Source organism: Crocodylus siamensis, chromosome 1 (genome assembly GCF_052110815.1).
Source record: "Crocodylus siamensis isolate JL-2025a chromosome 1, ASM5211081v1, whole genome shotgun sequence".
Classification (NCBI taxonomy): domain Eukaryota; kingdom Metazoa; phylum Chordata; order Crocodylia; family Crocodylidae; genus Crocodylus; species Crocodylus siamensis.
Genome location: NC_143395.1, coordinates 301387499 through 301410420, shown reverse-complemented (window position 1 = coordinate 301410420; position 22922 = coordinate 301387499). Strand labels below are relative to the sequence as shown.

The window sequence follows — 22922 nt, the reverse complement described above, 5'->3', positions numbered from 1 at the left end:
GGAGAGGTAATAAGATCTGCCATGATAACTGTAGAAAATAGGCTAGAGATGAAGTATTGGATACAAATTTCTAAGCATACAGCAGCAGGAACTGAAAATCACTACTCTAAGGTATTTATGCAAGGATTTCAAACTTTTTTGGCCACATACCTGAAAATTATTGCTGCTTCTACCCTTATACTCAATACATCTGTGCACGTTTCTTACTTGGAAGTGTTGACACCAACATCAGCATGCAGTGTGATTGTGCAATCAAACTGTATATTAAGGGCCCTACTTAGCAGTCTAGGAGTTTAAACCAGGGGCTATTTTGTATTTCAAAATGACTGAGGGATAGATTACCCCTAGCCCTTAATCAGCATCATGGGAGATGTGAAGACCTCGTGTTCTTCCTAGGTAAGGGCCACTCAATTTGCAGTGCTGGGTGCAAATGTTGGGAGGGGTGGGGCAGGTTGGGATCTGCTTATTTGCTACTTCCTGCTCCAAGCAGATGGATAGAGATGGCTAGAAGAGAGCTCCAACCCTCCTTACTGGATACAGTAATCTGCAACCTAAAAGGTTTAAAGACACTTTCCCGTGAGAATAAGGAGAAGCATTATACCTGTCTGAAGCATGTGTCCTTTCCAAAGCTCAACTGGGGCAATACAGTAATGTATCACCAGTTATAAATCTAAATTAATCCTAACTGCTTAATCCAGCTCTCGTCCAGGTAGCCACATGTGTTTACCGAATGCTGTGAGATCACATGTTGATACTGCTGGAACTCAGAGAATTGTCCCAGAGCCAGACCTTTCACATTGAAGGAAAAGGGTTGCTTCAAAAATTATGGTGACATATCAAAAATATATCTGTATAAGGGTAAGGAAATGGATGTTTTAAGACTGCTAATTCTGGGGTGCTTCTTAAAGGTAATATATCTGTGACCACTTTGGATAGGTGGGCATCCTGGTTTCATAAATGATTAGTCTTCCCTTTCTTTTTATCTGCATCACAACTACTGAGACACGACAGTTGCTTATTGTGATTATAAGCCACACATACCTAAAAACACAAAATATGCCTGTTGCAATGCTGATTCCCTCCCTTCTGCTGCTACCCATGCCCATTAATTTCTTTGCTTTCCAAAGGTGCTGGAACCCCATTGGCAAATTTATCAGTAAGCCTGCCAAGTATGTGCTTGGGGTACAAATCTATGGATAAAATACAGAAGATCCTGACTAAATGAAGCACTAGACATTTCCAAACAGTGCCTGGCAAGTTGGAATAGCTGGAAACAGTCCTAAGAGTGATTAGGAATGAGCTCTTGAATCGGGAATCACTTTAGCAAGGAACTGGCTGGAACAGAACAAACATTGGTAAGATCTAGCTTAAAACAGCTGCTGTTCTTATTTGTTTATCATTGTGATTTTAACATAAGTCAGTGCTGCCAGAATCCCAGGAATATGTCGCCTATGTCAAAGAATGCAGGACTGGACAGCCGCAGCAGGCTGAGCGTACCGCGGTCTCCCACGTTGATTTATTCTGCTGCACATTGTGGGGAGTTGTAAAAGGCACCACATATTTTGAAAGCTTCCCTGCTCAAATGTGCAACGCTGCATATTTTTAGGGCCACTGAAATAGAGGTATAGGCTAAGGAAACATACACACCCAACATAGAAAAAGGAAAGCCACCTTGAATACATGATGATAAAGTTAAAGCCAGAAACAATAGTTGGAGGCAGCGGCTTTCTGCCAGAGGGATGCAGAAAGAAAAATGGTCCATTTCTCAAGAGGCCTACATTCTCGCTGTTGACATATTGTTTCTGTTTTTCTGTACCCACATGCTGACTTAGTGTTTTTGTTCTGGAAATTATGTATACACCACAATTACTTATGAGCACGGAATGTTTATTTAAGTAAGACCCTGTACAATACAACCAGCTTCCAGGGGAGGTCAGGCTAATCCAGAGACTACACTCCAAACTCCTCCCTTTTGGCTTGGTCTACGTGGGAAAGTTATTTCAACATTGTTATTCTATAATTATACAGGTACAGAGCTACATCCAAGACATGTACCCCTATTGCTTTGTCTAAAGTGACTAACACAGTGGTTCTTCACGTTTTTAGACTTGAGGCACCCCACATCAGGTTCGACGTACCCCCAGAAAATGCCAGCTCTTAGTTTTTCACTCATTTTTTGACCAGGGAAAAATAGTACAGCAAATTTTCTGTTGCAAAGAAGACAAAGATCATAACAGGTTAGAATGTTTTTAACACGGTGGATTTCGATTTGCCACCTCTGGGTTTATCTTGCAAATTATGTTTGAGCACCTAACAGTGCTACCATTGTGTACCTTTGGGCACCCTTGAAAAGATCTCAAGGCACCCCCAGGGGATCTGCTGTGGTACCATAGTTGCAAATCATAGGACTAATATGACTTCCCTGAGAATTCAAGGATCCACACAGTAGCACACTTTCACATAATATCCCATAATTTGTCTGATATTTGCCAGCTAGCACCATCTTGACTGCTTGGGTTCAGTTGAATTTTCAGACTGTAGTTAGGCAGTGAGGAATTGGCTCTGTTAAATACAATGGTCCTAACAACTATTGCTAATGCAAATTGTGTTGCAAATGTAATGGCAATCACGCCATAAGATCTCTTAACCAACACAATACTTTGTGAATCTAGCCAGAGGAGAATGAAACTGGGCACTGACTTCTCTGGTTTCCTTGATGGCTTTATTCACTGAAGCACTGCTTCTGGACCTGACCAAAGGACAGTGTTTCAAATGTGTGGTGATCAGTGCCGATTACAGACCATGAGGATGAGAGAAGCTATTTTGCTGGAAATATTTATAGGTTGCGCTGGACCTGTATCACTGGAGCCCTGGGTGGTGGAGAGCTTCACCCATTTCTCCATGTGAAATAGCTTCTCCTATAGCAGTCCCAGTCCCAGCCCCAGGACCTTTAAAAGCCTGCAGGCAATTTGAGCCTTGGGGCATAACAGCAGGGAGCCTGGGGGAGGTGGGGGAGGAGGACGGACTCTTGACCTCCACTGCCCCTGCACAGGCTACCTCTGCCAGTCTGCCTGCACCCCAGTGCCACTGTCTGACACTGCAGTGCTGCACATCTGCCAGGCCCATGCCATCCAGCCCTGCCCAGCGCCAGTTGCCTGCAGCCTACAGCCAGCCCCTAGCAGCCTGCCTGTACCCTGCAGGTGCTATGAGGCATTGCCTTGCCATGCAGCTCCTAGTCCTGTGCTGGGCACTGCAGGCAGCTGCCCAGGCCCAGCAGTATAGGGACAGCCGCAGAGAGACCTAGAGAGCTGGCATGAGAGCCCCGATGGCACCATCAGCACCATATGCCACCACCCAAGGCCTCCAGGGAGACTGGACATAGCACTGTGGGGAGAGGCAGAGGTGCAGTGGCAGTTCACACAGGGTGGACACTCCAATGCTCACATCTATAAGGGGCTGTCAGACCAGATGTGGGAGCGTAGTTATGACTGCTCTGCATGGTGTTACCACATAAAGGTTAAGGCCTTCCAGGCATAGCGGGTCAGCATCACTGACCACAATCATTAGTCAGGGAGTGCCCGCAAGTCCATGCCCATTATGTGGCAACTGGATGACATTTTTATGCCCTGGGACTCAGACCACAGTCATGCTATATACAATAGCACAGGTGGCCTGGCCAAGTCCCTGTTCTGGCCTGGCACCTGCAGTGATGTGTCACCAGGGGAGGGCCCCTCAGCACCAGCAGCTGGTTCCACTGAGCTCCCAGCCTCCACCAGCAGCTGGGGGAAGGCAGCAGCGCCTCAGCCTTAGCCATGAGGCAGGGCCAGCCATGTCACTGCCAGCTACCAGTAGCACCATGAGGGGGGCCCTGCCTGGGCAGCTGCATGCTGCACCCCACCGCCCAACAAATGTACCAGAAGCCACATGCTATCACTGCCAGCTGAGTCCAACCAGAACCACCGGGCATAACAGCTCCACATGCTAAGACCTGCACTCGGGGGAGGGCCCCTGCCCACCCTGGCCCCCGCTCCCTGCTCCCTCTCACCACCCAGCCTGGCTGCACTCCCCCCAGCACACACGGAAGTGGGAGTCAGTGTAAAACTTTATTGAGCAGCCTGTGCCCCCGCAACTAGGCAGGCACGGGTCTCTCATGCCAAGCAATGTGTTAATGCCAGTGGCGATGTCCTCCTTGGCTGTGGAGGGCAAGGAAATGTAGCACAGCTACAAGTAGACCTCCAGGGGTTGGAGGTTGCGAGGCAGCCCAGGCTTGCCCTCAATACTGTCCAAATTCAGGGTCCCATGCTAGGTGTGCAGGTTTGCCCAGAAAACCATTGCGATTAGCAGCAGCAGGGCACAGTAGGTTGGGCACCTCTTGGTCTGTACAAACAGCTCTTTATGCAGTGCCTAGGACACAGGCAGCAGGGGCACACTCAGGGTGCAGCACTGGTATGGGGGGCAGGGGTGCTGGCCACAGGGTGCCTCTCCAGAGAGGCCCCCTGCAGGGAGGGTGGGGGTGCAGGCAGCTCCGTGTCTCAGTCATCTGGGAGCTCTGCAGCCCCCGAGCCCGGGCACTGTGGGCTTGGCAGCAGCACAGGAGACTGGCTGGCCTGCAGGAGGAGAAAGGGGGGCAGCGGGGTTGGAAGCCGTGGCAGGAGGTGCTGCATGGAGCCTGGCCTGTCCCAGGCTGGGAATGGTGTTGGCACCAACTGCAGAGTCACTTACAGTAAACTTTTGAACCTTGTAGGACCATGACCTACTTTTGAGCATATGGTCATGCACAGTCAACCCTACGTTATGTAACCCACATGTGGCAGAAAAATGTTGCCAGTCTTGGAAAAGGGCCAGACACTTATTGACCCTTGGATTGGTCATGGGAGGATTGGCATGTGATAGATAGTTTTCCTTTCTGAGTGATTGGTTGAATGGAAGATTGACAGAAGTGGAGTGACTGAAAGGGTTAAATAGGGCTGATTCTGAGGAGGTTCGTGTGTCACTGCCTGTGTGTGTCGCTCTGCAGGCCCTACAGCTGCATGGGAACGATCACTCTGAAGGTGATCTTGAGGATATCTCAGGGACAGGGTCGTAGGCAGTCTAGCCTAGTGGTAGACCACCAGAGGGAAGCCAGAGACATGGCCCGTGGCAGATCTCAAGTTACCACATCCAAAGGAAAATCCAGGGCAGAGTCCAGAACACAAGCCAAGTCAGGGTTCCTAAGTCAGAGACCAACTTACCAGATCCAAAGGTAAATCCAAAAAAAGCTGGAGTCCAGGAAGAAGCAAGTAGGGTCAGAAACCAGAGCATCCAGGAGGCTTACAAGAGCAGACCTTCAAAGGAATTGTTTGCTGATCTACAGCCTGCTGCTGCAGGTGGCACTAAACAGGAGGGTGTTCTTTCTAGCAGCCAGTCAGTGGCTGGCTGGTTAAGTAGCTGGGGTAGTCACAGCCACAAGGCAGGTATGGCCACCTAGGCAATTAGCTCAGGCTGGGCTGTCTGTTGTGGTTTCTGATGTCTCTTGGCAGCTGCAAGAAGGTGCAGCCTGGTAGTCCCATCAGGTACAGGACTCTCAGGCCTGGTTGGGTGTGTGGTGCAGCCAGGACCCATGTGGTTTCATGCATTCCCAAGCCTTGGGGATCATGGCAGCTGTGATCCATAGGGCTTGGGGGTTTCATGCTGGGCATGACACGCTCCTGCAGCTGGGAGCCCTACCAGCTGACAGGGCTCCCAGCCATAGGGGAGATCCTGTTACACATGCAAATTAAAGCTTGATAGCCACCAGCTATAAAGTTAGTACACACTTTCAAGGTCTAACTTTATAGCTAGTTAGAGCTTTTTATCATGTGATCGCTACTTTGCACATGTCATTGGTCTCCAGGTGATTGAACAATTAGCCAGTTAATTGTGCAATACCTGTAAACATGTAGAGGGGGTCAAAATGTCAATGCCTGAACGTACTCAAGCACACAAAGATAAAATGTACATCTTCAGTATTTACGCAATTAATATTCAACATCTTGAACAGACAGAATGAAATATTAAAGGTCTGAACACAGCCCAAATACTTTCATGCTACTGAGTGCTCCACAGAAAACTGTGTGGTAATCTTTATGCAGCTCTGATAAAGAAAACAGCAAGTTTTACAATGTCACCCACCAGGTAATATCATGTCACTTTGGATGTTCTATGAGATAGTGCAACCCCATTAGGGTGTAGATTACTCCTCAAAAAATATAAAACCAAAAATCATCTGTGGTCACTATCCTCCTAAATAATGACTACTGCTTGTGGGCTGATCCTTGAAATGAAGGGAAGGTAACAAATAGCACCATCAAGGAAACCAATTCATGGGATAAATATTAAGTGATTATTATTACAGTGCATACATTGTATGCTGCAATGTAGCATTTTTAAGACACTTAAGTTGCATGGCAAGTGAGCATTCATTAGAGTTACCTACAAAAAAAACTAGGAAGAACTAGAAAAAATATTGGTTTAGCCCAAGGCTACATTAAATTCCTGATTCAAAGCCTTTTGAAATCAGTCTAAGTCTTTCCACTGATCTGAGAGCTTTGGAGGATATCTTAAATCTATTAAACAGCCTGTCTTCAGACTCTTGTTTCTGGAATTTTTACCATATGAGCTTGGAGGGGAAAAACAATTTAAATTAATTTGTCCACCTACAAACAGACAGAGAGATGTGGGAGCATGTTTTCTTCCAGAGCAACTACTAATGCTGGGATTATTTTTAATGTTACATTCTTCTCCTTGTAATTTCTGAAGGGAACAGTCTGCAGGGGCTCTGGCTACTGAAGTCCATCAGATGGACTAAATGAGCAGCAGGAGTTCACTCCTGCAGGGGAATACCATTGATGACCTCACTGGCAAGCTACAGTTTATTCCCCAGAAGCTGAGGGAAAGGAATGGTCCACAGGGAAGGTAGAGGATAGACCACTTATCTGAGCTGCCTAGTCTCTAAACTTTGGCTAAAGAAAGCCTTATTTTTGTTTGGTTTGGGTTCTGCACATTTTATCACTCTGTTTTGAATATGGCTGTAGTAAGTCTCATTCTCTTGTTTGGAATAAACTCCAGAGTGCCTATTGTAGGTACAAAAGCCATGTCAGCTGGCTTATGGATGTTTTAGAAATAACAAATCTTTTCCCTTCCATGCATGTATTGTTTTCTCTCTACAGAAACGCACAGCAACATTTCAAAGGAACATATACCAAGGTCTGGCCTCTTTAAGAGAACTGAAAAATGTACATTTTTTATTTGATTTCTGTATGTGACTGGATATTTCTCTACCATCTTTTCTATAATTCTAATTTAGGATTGACAGTAGTCTCTTCTATTGAAAAATGTTGACACTAAACCTGAGTTTGTCAAGCAAAATGTTCCATCATTCCAAGCATGTGAACAGGGCAGTAATTTATTTTAACAGCACTCCTTTACTCCTAACACGTGCTGCTTGAATCTAAGACACAGGGGCCATGTCTACACAAGACATTGACTGCACAGTAGCCCATGACTACTGAGCAGTAGTGTTGTGTGGCAGGAAACACGACGTAACACAAGCTACTGTACAGTCAGTGTCACGGAAAAGCCGTTCCTCAATGCGACTACACAGTAACTCCAGTTATTGCCCAGTTATTTCATACTTGTTCATACTGTTGCAGGGCACTGAGGTGCCCTGCTCCTAGAAGAGCAGGAACTGCCTGGAGAGAGCCCAAAGAGCCAGGCAGAAGCCCAGGTGCAGGTTGCTGTGGCAACCACCTGATGAGGAAATTAGTCTGCATCTGCGCCTGGTCAGCTAGCTGGAAGGGGCAGGGCCCTGGGCCCATATAAACCCCAGGCTGGACCTAGGGAGGGCAGTTCTCTGCCAGCCACCAAGAGGGAAGGAGCCCTCATAGAGTAAGTGAAGGGAAGAGGCCTGACTAAGTTCTACTCCTAGTATGTAAAGGGGCAGAGCACACCTTACTCCATTTGTGTTATGTTATAGCCCAGCGGCCTATGTTTTGGTTGTAGTTTTAAAAGGCCGGTGGTTTGGGTGAGGCTATTCGGGGAAGGAGGAGGCCTCATTGGGGGCCCACTGCAGCGTGGGGACCCCGGCGTCAGAGAGGGCACAGTATTTGGGATGCACAGACCCTGGCACCAGAGAGGGCATGGCACTAGGGGCTTCGGAGAGCCCAGGTGCCTGTTAGGCGCAGAGACGGGACTGGAGAGAGTCTAGAGAGGACAAGGGGGCCAATTCATACCAAGGCCCAGATCAAACAACATCAATGCCATCTGCAAGGTTTGGGGCATGGTAAAGGAGTGGTTGGAGCCATGCATATAGCCCATAAGGCTAGGGTACCCCTGAAATACCCATTGTGAAAACGGAACCCACAAGGGGTCCGGGAACCCACAGGGTTCAGAGAGTCCATCAAACCGTGTCCAAAAGGACTTAAAGGCAGCCTCCCTATTTTTATACTTACATCAAAGACATGGCGGGCGAGAACTGATTGTGCCCATCGAGCCAAATTGGTATGGTCGAGGGGCGTTAGGTGATCACGGCCATCCTTACAGACTCCATCTTGTAACACATACAAATAGTAAATGACTGCACAGTAATGGCTGCAGTTAGTGTCTCATGTAGACATGGTCAGGGTGAGCAGCATTGTGGAACTACTATATTTTCCATGGGAAAACAGTGAATTTGACAGTCACAGTTCATTTTCCAGTTTGGCCTGGGACAGTATGGCTACGTAGTGTCCTTCATTCAGAGAATACTGTACATTTACCATGATCTTATCTTAAAGATCCCTGTTAGGCACCAGTCATTTCAGAGCCAGGGCTCTTATTGGGTGTGTACCCATACTTTCTGACAGTTAGGCTGACTTAACTTTTTTACATGTATGTACAGCAGAGTTGACTTAAGTTAGGTGCAAGATAATACATTTCTGAGGGATATCATCTTGAGTTGCATTAGTTAACTTGGCTCACAAGATGGCTGCCACAATATCAAGGAGCTGCATTTATGTACACTCTGACATGGCTTAATTTAAGGCAACTTAGTTAAGTTGCCTTATTTTCAGTTAACATCATATGTGTATACACACCCATTGAGTCTGATAATGCAGCTCATTTTCAGGATCAGGCTCGTAGCCTGATGGTGATCATATGAGATCTTTTAACTTAGGAAGATGTACTAATATATATGTGTTAATATATTCCACCCCGAGTATAACTAAGGTGTCCTGAGGTCTCGTTGCTCTTGAACACATCCAGTGTGTGTTTAGCACACTGGATTTTATAAGTAGTAGTCCAGTTTTGCATTCTTCCCTCTTGCAAAATGGTTTTTGGGCAACCTGTACAAAAATAATAATGGGGGATATTATGGGAATACACATAGTCATCATCAACAGTAACACATGATCCATGGAGTGCCTTTGGATTCTCATTTTAAAATAAACGTTGGCAGTCTGAATTCTTCAGCAGTTCATGAGAGCATGAGCATAGTGCCATAATCCCAGGATTTGGCAGCTTGGCTCTCACCAGACATTCTGTCTTTCTAGTTTTACATTGCAATTTGGCTCATTATTATTAGCTAATGCAATTATCTGTGCTCATATTTTCCAAAGTCTGAATGCTAAACTCAGATTTTTTGAACTGATAGTTTAATTAAATGGTAATAACTAGGCTTACTTCAGTTCCTGGGGTATTTAGGAGTTTTGCTTTTTGTTCTGGAAAGGGTGTTTGTGATTAATACAATATTTAACTTTATGAATTACTTTAGTTTTGGGGGGCATTTAGAAACACTTTGAAAAGACCTGAATTTCAGAAGTTGAATACTGAAAAATAAAATAAAATCAGGCCCCTTTCATTTCAAACGGGGCAAAATCAGAGGCAAGCAAAAACATTAGACTTAAGTATCTTGACCTACGTCCACTAGGAAAAATGTCAATCCAAACATTCTTGTACATGATAGGAGTCCAGCTGCTCCAAACAATACAATAAATTCTTTAATCACTTGGCCTCTCTTGCTGTCAGGTATCATGGGTGATTTTGGCTTTCCAGTGTAAAGGGACTAGTTTACAAGGCTTTTGTTAGCAACACAAATTGTCCCATTTGCTTTTACTGAAAGCAGTTGCACATTGGTGCAAATCCAAAATATGTTTTCCTACTTTGTATTCTCTTACTAGACACTTAGTTTCTTTAGTTCTTTACCCCTAGGTATGGTATAGGTGTTCACCATTTGTTCTGTATGTGACTGAAGTGTTTATCCTCAGTTGCAGTTTTTCAAAACTAGGCAAAGAGGTCTAACATTTTTATAAAGAACATGAAGATACAGTTTGGGCCCTGACACTGGTCCCCCAGCATTTGTGGGACCTTTGACATGCTAATGTAATTTGAGATACCCATGGCTGTTTGTTATTAGCTGACTTTCATCTCTGTGAACTAGTTTGCCTTGGGTCAAGTAAGCCCACAAATTTAATTTTGTGTTTTAGACTGGCCTTGATGAAGGAATCACTGCATTAGAAGAACCTGCCATTCAGGCGCTGAAAATAAGGGAGAAATATTCTGTGGAAGATGGCCTGTTTTTCTGTTACCAAGAAAACCCATTGCTGTACTTTCAGAGGAATCAAATAGTTAAGTACACCTTAACTGACTGACTGTCCTAGATTATCATTTACCTAGGTTCTTATTGCTACAACTGAAAAGAAAATGGCAATGTTCTGTGGGTCTGTGCAAATACTCGGCGTCTCTACACTTGTTATTAATGTTATAAAGGCTTACTGAACAGTAAATACTATGCAGTAAGCATTCCCTGGAAGCACATCTATATGCACTCCATGTTGGGAACAGATCTGTACAGCCTGGTACAGGGCTGCTCTTTCCTTGCTCTGGTCCCTGGGGATGCTCAGGGGCAGGGAGCACAGGGGCAGGGCCAGAAGATCTCTGCTGGCTGCAGTGGCAGCCATCTCCTGGCCCTGTGCACATTGAAAAGGATCCTGATGTGCTTGGGGCTGGGAGACAGCTGCTGCTGCAGAACTCTCCTGGCCTTGTGCACATGGGGACAACCCCTGTGTCCAGCAGGGCTTCCCTGCAAAGCTGGGGGCTGTCTGAGACCTGGCCTGCTTCTGAAGCAGCTCCCAGCCAGCCCCCCGTTAGCCAGGGAAATCCCCAAGCAGCCTGGGGCTGCCTGGGAGCTGCTCCACTTCAGGACAGCTCCCAGCCAGCCCCAGGCTGCTTGGGGAAATCCCTGCCTGGCCGGGGACTGGCCAGAAGCTGCCCCAGAAGTGGGACAGCTCCCGGCCAGCGCTGGGCACTCCGGGAAATCCCTGTGCAGCTGGGAGATGGCCAGGAGCTGCCCTTGTTTAGACCGTAAGTAACACAATCCAATCTGTGGATGATTTCGTGCTCTGCAATTCCATGTTCAAATTCATTTCCAAGGGGTTTTTTTTGTCTAAGAACAGCTACCCTGAGGTCAGCAATGGCATGTTCATGGAAAATAAGGTGTTTTGTCACAGGCCTTGTGTCTTTCTGGAGCTGATGTCAGATGTTCATTCATTCTTACACATAGGGATTGCTCCGTCTGTCCAATGTAGACAGCAGGGGGCATTGTAAGGTGATGGCATATATGACATTGGTAGAGGTTCAGATGAATGAACCTATTATAAAGTGTGTTATTTGGTCCAGTGAATGAGGGGGTCACTGCTTGCATCTGGGTCTCTTACCAGGCCTGATGCCTCAGTGAGGAGTTATCTCAAGCAATAGGCTACCTGCCTTTTGAGGTTGGGGGTGCTGTTTTTCAGCTGGGATAGGTTCATCCCACATGGCTACCCTGACACAGTCATCTTTTCTAAGATGCAGTTGGAGGTCATTAGTGATGTGTTCAACCTGGGGCCTGCAGGTACAACTAGAGGATTCTGTTGTCCTTTCAGTTTAGTCACAACCCAAATGTGGGGCTGTGATGCCTACAACTGTGAATATTTTGGTAAATTTTGAAGAAATCTACAGAGTCTAAGTTCTTCATCTTAAAAACCTGAAAGCCTTCCGGTTGTGAGTAAAACCTTTCTGAGGTACAGATACTGCCATTTGTTGAGAATGAAGAAATGAAAAAAACAGCTCAAAAGTGAGGTGTGAATTTTTACTCTCTTAATGGGGTGTTAACTGAGCTATTAAATACTAGTGTCCCAAAATTAAATGCGTTTGGTTTAGAGCACATTTTCTGGTGGAGATGGTACAGCCATGCGCAGCAATTATCTTTATTCTTTGGTGCTGAGTGTACCTTACATACATTGGAGATTTATTGCTTTGAATAGTGTTCTGAAGGACATCTGTTTCCATACCACAAGCAAGTGCTGGTACCACGGAGAGCTGTTAAACAACAGCTGCAGCAGGTGGCTTCAGTTCCAGCATTGGTTTGGACAACCATACCAAAACAATATGATGTTACATGATTGTATGGGGCGAGACAAATAAGAGCAAAAGAGAGACAAAATTATAACTGACATTTGAGAGATGCCAATTGTTTCGGAGTCATAGTAAAGATGGAGAAAAATGGTAGTGAAACAGCAAGGGGTTACCACAATATTAGAGAAACGAGTGGCAAAGATAACAAAAGAAATGTGAAAGGAATAGGTGGAGAAGATGAGAGCTGGAGTATGTGGGAGAGTTGACACATTGTGAGACACAAAGACATGCACGATGGAAAACAAGTTCAAGGAAAGATAAATGTGGATAACTGAGCATCCAGTGAACAAGATTATATGAGAAAACAACAGTAGTGATGAAACCTGGAAAAACCCAAGGAAAGAATTATGATACTAAAATGGCCTAAAAACTAATTTTAAATGGGATATTGATGACTAAGTGATAGTTTTGTGGTATGCAGAGATAGGAATTGGGATAAATCTATCACATTCATATTCAAACATGACCCATTTGAAAGCAGAATTCTGGTCTTGAGAAGTAAAAATCCTATTTCACTTTCCTCCTAAAATATGTAGTATTCCTCCTAAATTATTGCATACCCAAATAAACAATGCAATTCTTTCCCAGAAATATGAAAGGCAGAAAGATTTGTGCATACTTTTATCTATATAGGCTTTATTTTCAGTTTACAAGACGATGTAGGAAAAGGCTGTCAACATTAGGCTGTCAACATTATCTTGCCTAGAGACTGCCATTAGTATTGCTTTCTCTATATTGAACTTAATCAACAGCTGAATGAATCCATCAAGCTATTTAAATGAATCCTTGAACTTTGACCTGTTTATTTATTTAATACATTAGGAAGCATAAATTCATTGACTTTCCAAGCAGTTTTAAATATGATATTTTTGTGGACTAATTGTGCTGTTACAAAACAAATACTTTATTAAACTTCAATGAATAGTTTTCTCTCTGAAACAGTAGAAAAAATACATTTGTATACACAGTGTAATAATTTATATGTATATTCCCAAACAAAATAATTCTGAGCCCCATTAAGAGAAACCTTGACATTGTTTAATAAAGAAATTGCCAGAAACATTTAAGAAAAGAGGCTAAGCATTTGATTAAAAAGGGAAAAAAATGCACCTCAAGTGAATGAACCTCAAAAATGAACCTTGAGCCTCAATATTATACTTAGAGTTGAGAAGTAGTAGGCACTTAGTGTAAACTGAAGTTTGTAGCTCATTGTATCCCTTGCTTATGGAACTAATTCAGACTCCCAAATGAAATTCCTTGGATTGTGCTAAATGGGCTAAAAATCACACAGCGCCATACAAGCACAGGCTGGCCTGCTCTTGTATCAGCATTACAACAAATCACTGCCAGGGATTGGATTACTAGTTATATGATCAATTGCGTCTCCAGGGTGGGGAGGGAGGGAGCATAAAAAAAAATTTGGACACAAAAGTCAACAGCAGCTGCTTACAGACATAACTTTTTCATACTGCTCTGCTTGTATGCGATGGCAGTCAATGGAACTGAAGCACTGCACTTATGTCAAGGTTATAGCAGCACAAGGAGACCACTGACCTTCCTGACTGCATTGTTCTGTTTCATTCTGTGCAAAGATGATGCTATGCTTACACATTTCGCTGAGGATTTTATGTTAATATTTGCCGGAAGCCATGTCCATCATGAGTCCTCCAAATCTCTCCAGCCCTTTAAATCTTCTAGACAAGGATCCTTTTAAGAAGAACTTTTGAAAGAAATTATGGCCACTGTAAGTTTACTGAATTTTACTTAATTTCTGGAAAGTAACTCTTCCCTAAAATGTTCTTGGGATAACAAGTATCATGTCAACAGTGTCATGTTCGTAGATAGGATGAACTTTGTGCTGGACAAACTGAACAAATGTTGCTCAGCTCATACAATTCTGATGAAATCACACAATCCATCATTTTTTCATTCTAAAATATGGCAGGTCAGACTCTGCTGTGTGTAGTTTACCTGGAGTGCAACACCAGGGCTAGGGACAGACATTCAAAAAGCCTGAGTCTCAGGTGATTAAATCCTTGCAGGTTAATCTAACCTGGCTGGGCTAAACTGGCCTGTAACCATACAGACATCCCAGAAATGCAGGCACATGCCTGCAGTGGCTCAGGCTAGAAGCTGGAGGGGGCAGGGGCACTAGAGCATCCCTACCTTCCCTGCTACAGTACTGAGCTGAGTGGGGGTGTGGCCAGGCCCCAGCAGGATGCTCTGATTAAAGTGGGGTTCCCTCCTCTCCTGGAGAGCAGAGCATTTATCAGCTCTGTTATCAGCATTTATCACCCCATCAGAAAACAAAGCCTCTCTCATTAGTTCAAGCTCTTAAACAACCTTTTCCAAGGAAGGAGGAGGGAGGTTACCAGCTACATGTTGATTAGCTGCAAAAAGCCCTAAGCAGACACAGTCCTGCCTGCCTTAGTACTGACTGTAGCCAGCATGTGGTATGCTAGCTAATGCTTAGAGTAGTCTGTGTAAGACAGGGGGAGGGAGTGGGGGGAGCAGGGGGAAGCCAGGCAGATACCTGCAGTCTCTGATGGAGCTCCAGCCAAGGAGCAGAGGGGAGGGGCCAGCTCTGCTGTGGAGCAGAGAGACTTGCTCAGCCCAGAGAACATGCCAGGATGTTGGGGGAGTCTGGTTTAACTTAAACCAGGAAGGAGTCTAGGACAGACATTAAATAAACCTATTTATTTAACACAACCTATTTATTTGACACAAAGCAGTTAAGCCTAATACTACATTCAACCAGGTTTTTTTTCAAACTGGTTTATGTGCATTGAACATCTGTTCTGTTACAGGTTTAAACCAGTTTCTGATCACTTAAATGAGTTTGTGTGTAATGTCTGTCCCCAACCCTGGAGAGCTTTCAAGGAGTTGGTTGCAACTCTCTGATTCTCTCACCTGGCACTGTTTGCAACAGCCTTCTGCTCTAACATATCCATACTCAGTGAGGTTTCCTTGGAGTCTTGTATTAGCTGAGTACTATGAGTGTTCTGCCTAGTGCCCCTCTCTATTCCAAAACTCCTCTTCTGTCAGTAAGTGCAGGGAAGGTTCTGAAAGAGCCAGCTCTACTGGTTTGTTTCCTGCCAGGATTCCTGAATCCCAGAAGGATTTCTAAGGTGAGGAGCTATGGGAAACTTCTATTCCCCAGCAGCACAAAGGCCATAAAATCTGCCCCTTGCTAGAATCATAGAATCAATGAGTCGGAAGGGACCTAGACAGATCATCTAGTCCAACTCCCTGCCATGGGCAGGAATGAGCACTGGGGGTGGGAGGGGTCATAAGACCGCAGCCAGGGGCCTATCCAGTCTCCTCTTGAAGATCTCCAGGGAAGGTGAGAGCACCACCTCCCTGGGAAGCCTATTCCAGGCTCTGGCCACCCTTACAGTGAAGTAGTTCTTCCTAATATCTAACCTAAACCTATCCTCCCTCAGCTTGTGGCCATTGCTCCTGGTGACCCCAAGGGGGGCCCTGGTGAACAGACTTTCCCCGAGTCCCTGCTGGTGGCCCCTGATAAAGTTGTAGGCAGCCACAAAATCCCCCCTCAGTCTCCTCTTGCAGAGACTGAAGAGATTCAGGTCCCACAGCCTCTCCTCATAGGGCAGTCAACCATACGAGTGGCCTTCCTCTGGACCCTCTCCAGGTTCTCCACATCCTTCTTGAAATGCGGTGCCCAGAACTGGACACAGTACTCCAGTTGCGGCCTGACCAGTGCTGCATAGAGGGGGAACAAGACCTCTCTGGACCTGTTAGTGATGCCCCTGTTGATGCATGACAGGGTGCGGTTGGCTCTGCCTATTGCTTTGTCGCATTGGCGACTCATTTTCACCCTGGAGTCAATCCTGACTCCAAGATCCCCCTCTGCCTCTGTGCTGCTGAGAGGGTCAGCCCCTAACCTATAACCATAATGCTGGTTCCCTCTCCCCAGGTGCAGCATCCTGCACTTGTCCTTGTTCTGATCCTGTTCAGATCCGCCCACTTCTCTAACCTATCCAGGTCTACCTGGATGCGATCCCTGCCTGCCACTGTATTCACTTTACCCCACAGCTTGGTGTCATCAGCAAACTTGAACAGGGTGCTCTCTACACCCTCATCCAGGTCGCTAACAAAGATGTTGAACAGCACCGGCCCAAGGACCGAGCCCTGGGGGACTCCACTGCCTACACCATCCCAGCTTGACATGGACCCATCCACCACCACCCTCTGGTCTCGCCCCTGGAGCCAGTTTGCTACCCATGTGACCGTGCATTCATCGATGCTGCAGTCCCTCAGTTTGCCCACCAGAATTGGGTGGGACACTGTGTCGAAGGCCTTCTGAAAGTCCAAGAAGATGATATTGACTTCCTCCTTCCCATCTAAGCTCTTTGTTACCTGGTCATAGAAAGAGACCAGGTTAGTCAGGCAGGATCGGCCTTGCACGAACCCATGCTGGTTACCCCTCAACATCACTTCCCCTGCAGGGCTCTCACAAATGTGGCCCTTGATAATTTTTTCAAAGACCTTCCCCAGGATAGAAGTGAGACTGACTGGCCTATAGTTGCCAGGCTCTTCCTTCCTCCCCTTCTTGAAAATAGGGACCACATTGGCCCTTTTCCAGTCCTTAGGGACTTGGCCCGAGCACCAAGAGTCCTCGAACAGCTGTGCCAATGTCTCCACAGTGACACCAGCCAATTCCCTCAGCACCCATGGATGAAGGTCATCCAGGCCTGCTGACTTGGACACATCTCAGCCCTCCAGGTAGTCCTTAACTAGGTCTGAACTAACAGTCGGAGGACTCCCATCCTTTCTGGGCCTCTCTACACTATCACCTGAGAGCACCCCATTGCCAGCGGACAGGAACACAGAGACAAAGAACTTGTTGAAGAGTTCTGCCTTCTCTCGCATGTCCGTCACCACCTGCTCTGCCCTGCCTCGTAGGGGTCCAATGTTACCCTGAGACTTTTTGTTATCCTTAATCCCTGAAGCTAATCTAAGCTCCAGTGCTGCTTTAGCCTTCCTCACCAAATCCCTACAAGCTCGGGTCAGGGAGGTATACTCTCCTTTGTCCCTGCCCCCTGCTTCTACCGCCAGTACACTTTTTTCTTTGCCTTCAGGCCAGCCTGGATATCCATGCCTAGCCATGAAGGTTTCTTGGACCCTTTTCCCGCCTTCCTGCACAGAGGAATTGTGTCCTGCTGAGCCCCAAGGATAGCCTCCTTGAGGAAGGACCACCTTTGCTGGACCCCCATATTAGCTACCCCCTGGGCTCCAAGTGCCTCCCTGACTACTGCCCTGAGCACATCGAAGTTGGCTTTCCTAAAGTCAAGCATTTGCGCTGTGCTAGTTACCTTCCCCACCTTTCTCTGAATAGCAAACTGGATCATTTCATGATTACTGTCCCATAGCCTCCCTTGTACTAGCACCTCCCCCACCAGGTCATCCCCTGAGGCTAACACCATATCCAGTATGGTGTTTTCCCTAGTGGGGATGAGTACCTCCTGTACGAGGTGTAGGTCCTGTACGCACATCAGGAACCTTCGTGAGTGGCTAGACCTAGCCGACTGCTCCTCCCAGTTGATGTCAGGGTAATTCATATCACGCATGAACACAACATCCTTTCCATGCACAGCCTCCCCCAGCTGCCTGGAGAATTCCAGATCCAGCTCTTCCTCCTGATGTGGTGGCCTGTAGTAAACCCCTACCACCAGATCCCTCTCCCGCCGCCCTCTTTGAAATTTGACCCACAGGGTCTCAGTTAAGCCTTCCTCTGGTCCCATTTTGAAGTTAGAACTGGTATACTGTTCCCTAATATAGAGCGTAACCTATCACCTTTTTTCCCCTTCCTATCTCTTCTAAACAACCGATAGCCCTCTATGTCTAGTGCTAATTAGCTTTTGCCATGTCCTCGAGTTATCCCTATTTTGTAAATGGAATGCTTAAATTCCAGGTAGATTGATTTGTTTTTTTTTTTCAATTCCCAAGCCTCTATGAGAGTTGCAGACATCCCCCATTTAAGAAAATTTGTCCATAATTGTCATGCCCAAGGTCACATCAGCAGCAAAGTGGGGATTATTATTATTATTTATTGTAGACAGGCTGGCTGTAGGATGCTCATGCTTACCACAGCCTAACACTTCCTATTATAAGAACCTGCTATTCAAGCTAAAATTTCATTTTTAAGGGAGTGCTGTACTTTACTTATGTCAAATAAAACAAGGCCCCATTCTAGTTCAATTTGGTTTAGGAATCAATTTGTGATCTTGGTCTCATGCTATGATTCTGTATATTAAAATTTACAAGCTACTAAGATTTATAGTCTCTTAAAGAGTCCCCAGAGGCAGAAAGTCTCTGGTGTACATACATTTATGCCAAGCAATAAAGAAGTTAGTGTAATATACTCTCATAAATGAAAACAGCTAGTGACTAGCAGCAGCATGGGAGTATAAATGGACTGTCTGAATTGAAATTTACTGACTTGACTTCCCCTCTCTGTTTAGGATTCAGTCAGTTACTTGGATATTTTTGCTCTTGCAACCAACAGATAATTATATATAAGCATGTTGTTAAAAGAAACCTGTCTAGATTTATCAGGATTTAGTGTTTGGTGGATTATGAGGATGGATTTAGATGCAGACTGAAGAAGTATTAGCATGATCCAAAAACAGCTACTACACTAGAATGAATAATTATTTCAGTCAACATAGTTAAGGACAGAGTGAGGGCCAAGAGACAGCTGCTGATCAGTGACCTTTAGAGGTCACAACATTTGCTGGGAAGTTAAACCCAGAAATAAGGAAGAAATTACATCTGCCCTTCCATCTTTGTTTGTGTCTGACAATGTTTCTGGAACCATCTCTTTGGCCCTGGCACTGCCACCCTGTCCTGTCACTTCTTGGCCCATGTTGAGATTCTTCTATCACTGTGCACATGAAATGAGACATCTGTTTGTGGAAAAGTCACTGGCATCTAGTGATATACATTAAGTATGAGAACTCATTTGAATGCAGCAATGCAGAACTGAGGGTTTGGTCGTCTCCTTCCATAGTTGAGCATGTCACTGATGGAAGGAAGGGGAGAAGAGTGCTGAAACAGGAGGGCAATTATATCAGATTTCCCAGGCAGAGTTGGCTTGATGAAGAGGAATAGCAGGATTTGCAACTACCATGCACAAGGGGCAGGGTTCCAGACCCCAGACATGGGTTCCTAAGGGTCCACAGGAGGTGATAGCCATCTCCCTTCATGTTCCCTCCAGCTCACAGCAGTGCATGTACAATAGAGCCAACCTGCAGGATGTCCCCTAAGCACTGCAGAGAAGCTAAGGGTGAGGTTTCCCAGCAAAGCTGGCCTTAGGGAAAATTTGTATGTTGGTGCCATACCGACCCCTGACTCCCACCTCCTGATGCTCCCTCCCACCCCAAGTCAGTAGCACTGTTTCAGACAGAGGCTAGTAGGCAGGGGCACAAGGCAAAGTCCAGCAGCAAAGTGGAGCCACCCACACTGCCCAACCCAGGTCCTTCTGAGCAGTGGCTGGAGGCGGGGAGCAGGCAGCTGGGCACCACTCCTCCTGCATGGGGTGGGGTCAGCCGAGGTGGGGCAGGATTGGGGGAGAGCTAATGTGTGCGTGTGTGGTGCCTCTCTGCCCATGGCATCCTGGGCGGTCACCCACATTGCCTGCCCCTAAGCCCAGCTCTGTTCCCCAGCATTAATAATCTAGGGAGAAAATATAGTACAGCTCCATATATAAACCTTCTCACACCCAGCACTGCCCCCATGTACTTTCCCCTGGATTGATCCCCACCTGTCCCACCCACTTGTACATGGGAAGGGTGAGGTCCATGCACAAAACCCTTTGCTCCTCTATGCACCTTAGGAGCATGATCTGGCCATAGATTTGGGAACTGGCCTGTCTTGGAATGGGTGGCAAGAGTTGGCTGGGCCAAGAAAGCAGTGGTGTTACTGAGCTGTGGCCATGTCAAATATAAGCTAGTCACATTACTAGGGATCCTGGTTTTCTCCAATATAAAAACATCCCCAATTTTCAGTTAAAAGAGAGTAACCCCAAATCCACATTTTTCTGTGATTAAAATTAAACACCAATAATATATATAGAGAGATATCTATCCCTGGTCATTACAAACGTATATGGCCAAATCCTGAGGCAAAAGATCCTTCCTCATGCAAAAAGGTCTAATTTATGCCAATGATTTGCATATATAAGGATTTCAGAGGGCCAACACCCCAAGGGGATGTTGACCCAAACTATAGAGCAGGAGAGGGGAACCATAAAATAAAGAAAGGGCTCTGTAATCTTAGCTGTTTATTGTTTTTATATAACAATAAGCCCAACTGAACACTGTATTGGTGGCAGAAGACAGCTCCACAGGCCCAACTGCTGGAGCTGTCAGATAGGGCCAGGGCATCAGTTCAGTGTTCAGCAGCCCCCCCCAAGAACAGATTTTAGAGAATGCCCAAGTGTTTTTCAGGTGTGAACAGCTGAGCTGGTCCTAAATATCTGAAAACTCGCTTAACCCCTTACTTGTATCATGGTGAAAGGTGGCATGAAAAAGTCAGTGGGCATGGGGATCAGTCTCTGTTAATATTCTTATTCCAGCTACAAGAAGCTGTTTGGAATGTTTTTAAGTAAAAAAAAAATAAAAATCTTGTTTGGATTTGAAATACTGATAACCAAGCATTAGAGCTATGATTACAAGGAGTAAAGAGATACAAACAATGAGATACACTGATGGCTTTCTAACACCTCTGAATCCCCAGTTCATTTCCGAAAGGACTAATCTCATCTTCCTTGATATGTGGAACTGAATGCAGCAGGTTCATGGCCAGTGAAATCTCAGCAGCTTCCCTCCTTCCTGCTAGCTTTGTTGTCAAGTCTCTGCCAGTCACGATCACATGTATGGTACCTATCTCTAACTACACAAAATTAGATTAAAGGCTCAGCAACATCATAATACAGTTTTTAATCCTCTATGCTACCTACTACGAACACAAATGTCAGGACGGTGAGGTTAAATTCCCATGAATATCTTAGAGAAAAACTCTTTCCTTAGAAAATACTGTATCAATGCAGTCTGGTATGACTTTTTTGTCAAGCTGCTTATACCAGATTTACCCCTTCCTATATGCCCAACCTCTATAAGTTTCAATAATTTATACAAAATAAGGACAGAAGTCTGCTTTTATGGAGGTGAATGACAAAACTCCCAACTGACTTCCACAGATATGTAAGGCCTTAAGATATAAAACCAGGGAAAACTTCCCATTTCTCCTGCTTGCAGCAGGGTTACAGTGCTACAAACTATACTTTATTTCTGCATTCAGACTGCACAAAGCACAAATTGTAAGAGAGAAACTTGCTGTTGCCTTAACACAGGTACTTAGCATATATTTGCATGTTGATTTCCCTTGAATGTTACCTCCTAACAGTACTGCATTTACTCAAATACAAGGTAAGGTTTTTTTCCCCCATTCATCAAAGGGAGAAAGGCCCTCATCTTGGATTCGAGTAAGAGGCAGAGCAGCTGCTGCAGCAACTGCTGTGGCTCCAATTCTGGCCCCAAGCCTGAGTCAAGGCCAGTCAGAACTATAGTAGCTGACTTCCCCTCCCTCTACCTGGCCTTGCAGCCTCTACTCGCCCTCTTACACCCTGCCCCTTTCTGTTAGGCATGGGTCTGGCTTTTCTCCCAGGGCACAAAACACATGCAAGTTCAGCCCCTTCCATATACTCCAAGTCCTGGGGAGGGAATGGAGCTGAAGCCACACTTGAGAGTAAGCAATCTGAAACTGTGGGGAGGCTGCAGAGGGGAAGAGGCCGTGGGATGCAGATAGGTGGCGGAGGTTTCAGGAGGGCAAGTGATGGCAGAGGTTATGGAGGGCAGGAAAGGGGCACAGGTAGCATGGGTGCAGGCAATGCAGAGGGGGCAGGTGCTGGAAGGCACAGGCAATCCAGGAATATTTTGGAGAGTGTTAGGGACTGTTGAAGGGCATTAGGGTGTCCTGCTCCTTTTAAGGGCTAGAACTACTAGGGAGAGAGCCCTAGCAGTCAGTTGGGAGCCCCAGCTGCTGGTTATCAGGGCAGCCAGAACGAGTTAGTTGGCCCACACCTGGCAGTGGTCAGCTGACCAGAAGGGGCAGGGCCTGGCTCATATATAATAAACCCCAGGGCTGAGGCCAGGAGGGCAGTTCCCTGCTAGCAGCCAGAGGGGAAGGAGCCTCCAGGGAAGAAGTGCCTAGTGATGCTGCAACTGCCTGATACACTGCACCTAGGGCTAAGGGGGCTCTATGAGCTCCACAGGTACCCTTGCCTACACTTAGTGCTAGGGATGAAATCTGATTCTCTTAAAGGGTCAGAGCACACCCAGATCTTTTGTATTATGTTACAGCCCAGGGGCTTATGTTTTGTTTGCTCCTGTATACAACTGGTGGTTTGAGAGAGGCTATTGGGGAAGGAGGAGGCCTCATTAGGGCCC

General features: G+C 45.9%; 1 protein-coding gene across 2 annotated transcripts in view; it reads left to right on the top strand.

The window, feature by feature from the left end:
* The first annotated feature begins 298 nt into the window (after nucleotides 1-298).
* Nucleotides 299-22922, top strand: part of FHL2 (four and a half LIM domains 2) — a 100119-nt gene continuing 77495 nt past the window's right edge. The window contains exons 1-3 of one of the 2 annotated variants that reach the window (XM_090021023.1): nucleotides 299-396; nucleotides 1128-1355; nucleotides 10482-10622. The gene's annotated coding sequence lies outside the window, so the exon portion shown is untranslated. The remainder of the gene's footprint in view (nucleotides 397-1127; nucleotides 1356-10481; nucleotides 10623-22922) is intronic. The other variant, XM_090021028.1, reaches the window with a different exon arrangement.